This window comes from Ovis canadensis, chromosome 10 (genome assembly GCF_042477335.2).
Source record: "Ovis canadensis isolate MfBH-ARS-UI-01 breed Bighorn chromosome 10, ARS-UI_OviCan_v2, whole genome shotgun sequence".
Taxonomy (NCBI): domain Eukaryota; kingdom Metazoa; phylum Chordata; class Mammalia; order Artiodactyla; family Bovidae; genus Ovis; species Ovis canadensis.
The window spans coordinates 90,857,501-90,861,782 of NC_091254.1; positions in this window are offsets into that span (position 1 = coordinate 90,857,501).

The following is a 4,282-nucleotide window of genomic DNA, read 5'->3' on the forward strand; positions in this document are numbered from 1 at the left end:
GCCATCTTATTAGCATTATGCTAGTCTATCACAGTATAAAACTGCATTCTGTTTATAAGTCTGTGTGTTTAAAGAAGATGCAAATACATTCACTGCGGCTAACTTCTGGCATCATTCATTTCCTTTGACCCGTCTCCTATGTACCACCCTGAAATGGAAAGACTAGACGAGAGGCATGTTGGTGGAGAATATTCCACACAAAGGAAGGATACAAGCTCTTAGATTTAAGGAATACCCAAGTCCAAAAGGAATGGAAAAATCACCCCAGATGCATCAAAATTAAACTGTGAAGAATCAAGGACAAGAAAGGACATCTTATGCTCTACCTACCAGGATGAATTAGACAGACGTGGCACCTGGACAGACAGCTGCTTCCTCAAAGCAACAAGAGGTGCCTGAAGATCATCTTTGAGAGGTTGGGGGAAGGGACTTCATTGTTGGCCCAATGGTTAAGAACCCCTCTGCCAGTGTGGGGGACACTGGTTTGATCCCTGGTCTGGGAACTAAGATCCCAAATGCCAGAGGGCAACTAAGCCAGTGAGGAACAGCTATGGAAGCCTGCGCACCCCAACTAGAGGGTAGCCCCTGTTCCCTGCAACTAGAGAGAAGTCTGCAAGCAGCAGTGAAGACCCAGCACGGCCAAAAATAAGTAAGAAAATTTAAAAAGAGGTTGGGAGAGAACACATATCATCCTGATCACCCAGGATCAGGTAAGAGTTAAGGCAAATCAAGACCTGCTCAGATCTACAAAAGAAAGTGTACGGCCCCAGGCCTCTACTGAAGGAACAATAAGGGATTCCGCAACAGGGACATTAAAAAAATTCTAAATTATTATAATTGGTTTTTGGCTGCACTGTGTGGCATTCGCGGAGAAGGCAATGGCAATCCACTCCAGTGCTCTTGCCTGGAAAATCCCATGGACAGAGAAGCCTGATAGGCTCCTAAGAGCCTCAGAGCCCAAGAGCCATGGGGTCGCTAAGAGTCGGGCACGACTGAAGCGACTTAGCAGCAGCAGCAGCGTGGCATGCGGGATCTTAGTTCCCTGACCAGAGATCAAACCTGTGCTCCCTGCAGTGGAAGCACAGAGTCTTAACCACTGGACCATCAGGGAAGCCCCCAAAATGTTTTAAAGTACAACCTATCAATGCTTGTGGGTGAGCCGAAGCATTTACTTAGGGAGAAATTGGTGGCCTCACATGCACAAATGAGAAACCAAGAAAAACTGGAAAAAAAAAAAGTGTTCAAATCAAGAAAATGGACATAGGAAAAACAGTAAACCAAAGTAGAAAGGAAAATATAATAAGGATATAATTAGAAATTAATGAACAAGAAAACTAAATAACAGGGCTGTTTGGCAAAGTTATCTGAAGTTTACATAGCAGTCAAGTGATTATTATGCAGAACGTCCATCTGTGTAATCTAGGTATTTCTATGTAGGCGCTTCCCTGGTGGCTCAGACAGTAAAAAAATCTGCCTATAATGTGGGAGACCCAGGTTCAATCCCTGCATCAGGAAGATCCCCTGGAGAAGGGAATGGCTGCTGACTCTAGTGTTCTTGCCTGGAGATTTCCATTGACAGAGGAACCTGACAGGTTGTATGAATGAATGTATCTATCCCCGCCAGAAATCAATAAAAAATTATCTAAAGAGCAAATGGGTTATAAGCAGACATTTCAAATGAAAAGAAACATGTCAGTCAGTTCAGTCACTCAGTCATGTCCGGCTCTTTGTGACCCTGTGGACTGCAGTGTGCCAGGCTTCCCTGTCCATAACCAATTCCTGGAGCTTTCTCAAACTCATGTCCATTGAGTCGGTGATGCCATCCAACCATCTCATCCTCTGTCGTCTCCTTCTCCTCCCGCCTTCAATCTTTCCCAGCATCAGGTCTTTTCCAGTGAGTCAGTTCTTCGCCTCACGTGGCCAAAGTATTTGAGCTTCAGCATCAGTCCTTCCAATGAATATTCAGGACTGATTTCCTTTGGGATTGACTGGTTTGAGCTCTTAAGAAACATGTAAAATGGTTAATAAATGTGAAAAGATGCTCAACTTCACTACTAATTAGGAAAATGAGAATTTTAAAAAATTGACATAACATTTCACACCCATCAGATTGCCAAAAGTTAACTGAAAATCTGTCACAGCAAGGAAGGACTTGGGGAAGCAGAAACTCGGATCCACTGTGGTAGGTTGCAGATTGGTTCAGTGACAATAGAGGCAACCTGGCAGCTCTCTAGTAACACTGAAGTTACACCCACCTTCATTTCTACTTCCAGTGAATCACTCCTGTTCACTACAACTTTGCTTTTGTTGCAGCAAAAATTTAAAACTTAAATGTTCATCTATGAAGTTATGGCTAAATAATTGTCTCTAATATACTGGAATACTATATAGTATTTATCATTTTATAGTATAAAATATGTATATGGAACACTATACAATATTTAGCTTCCCTGGTGGCTCAGACAGTAAAGAATCTGCCTGCAATGTGGGAGACCTGGATGCGACTCCTGGGTCAGGAAGATTCCCTGGAGGAGGACATGGCAACCCACTCCAGTGTTCTTACCTGGAGAATCCCATGGGCAGAGGAGCCTGGTGGGCTACAGTCCATGGGGTCACAGAGTCGGACATGACTGAGTGACTAAGCACACACATACAATATTTAAGACAAATGAGCTGGATCAGCACGTATCAATGTGTTGACATAAAAAGCGTACTGTTGATGTTCAACATGACTAATTATTTAGTTCAGTTCAGTTCAGTTCAGTTGCTCAGTTGTCCGACTCTTCGCAACCCCATGAATCACAGCACGCCAGGCCTCCTTGTCCATCACCAACTCCTGGAGTTCACTCAAACTCACATCCATTGAGTCAGTGATGCCATCCGGCCATCTCATCCTCTGTCATCCCTTTCTCCTCCTGCCCCCAATCCCTCCCAGCATCACAGTCTTTTCCAATGAGTCAACTCTTCCCATGAGGTGGCCAAAGTATTACAGTTTCAGCTTCAGCATCAGTCCTTCCAATGAACACTCAGGACTGATCTCCTTTAAGATGGACTGGTTGGATCTCCTTGCAGTCCAAGGGACTCTCAAGAGTCTTCTCCAACACCACAGTTCAAAACCATCAATACTTTGGCACTCAGCTTTCTTCACAGTCCATCTCTCACATCCATACATGACCACTGGAAAAACCATAGCCTTGACTAGACAGACTTTGTTGGCAAAGTAATGTCTCTGCTTTTCAATATGCTATCTAGGCTGGTCATAACTTTCCTTCCAAGGAGTAAGCATCTTTTAATTTCATGGCTGCAATCACCATCTGCAGTGATCTTGGAGCCAAAAAAATTGAAGTCTGACACTGTTTCCACTGTTTCCTCATCCATTTCCCATGAAGTGATGGGACCGGATGCCATGATCTTCGTTTTCTGAATGTTGAGCTTTAAGCCAACTTTTTCACTCTCCTCTTTCACTTTCATCAAGAGGCTTTTTCATTCCTCTTCACTTTCTGCCATAAGGGTGGTGTCATCTGCATATCTGAGGTTATTGATATTTCTCCTGGCAATCTTGATTCCAGCTTGTGCTTCTTCCAGCCCAGCGTTGAGAAATGCAAATCAAAATGATAATGAGATATCACCTCACATGAGCCAGAGTGGCTATCATCAAAAGATCCACAAACAGTAAATGCTAGAGAGGATGTGGAGAGAAGGGAACCCTTCTACACTGTTGGTGGGAATGTAAATTGGTACAGCCACTATGGAATACAGCATGGAAGTTCCTTAAAAAACTGAAAATGGAGCTACCATGTGACCCTGCAATCCCACTCCTGGGCATATATCCAAGGAAAAGCATGATCTGGAAATATACATGCACCCCAATATTTATTGCAGCACTGTTTACATTAGCCAAGATGTGGACGCAGCCTAAACATCCATCCAGAGAGGAATGGGTAAGGAAGATGTCGTACAAATGTACACTGGAACACCACTCAACCATTAAAAAGAGTGAAATGATGGCATCTGCAGCAACAGGGATGGGCCTAGAGAGCTTCATGCCGAGTGAAGTAAGGCAGACAGAGAAGGAGAAATATTGGATGACATCCTTTATACGTGGAATCTAAAAAGAAACGATACAAATACGCTTACTTACAAAACAGACTCACAGACTTCGAGAACAAGCTTGTGGTTCTGGGGGGAAGGATGAAGGAAAGGGATAGTTAGGGAGTTTGGGATGGACATGCAAGCACTGCTGTATTTAACATGGATCACCAACAGGGACCTACTGGAGAGC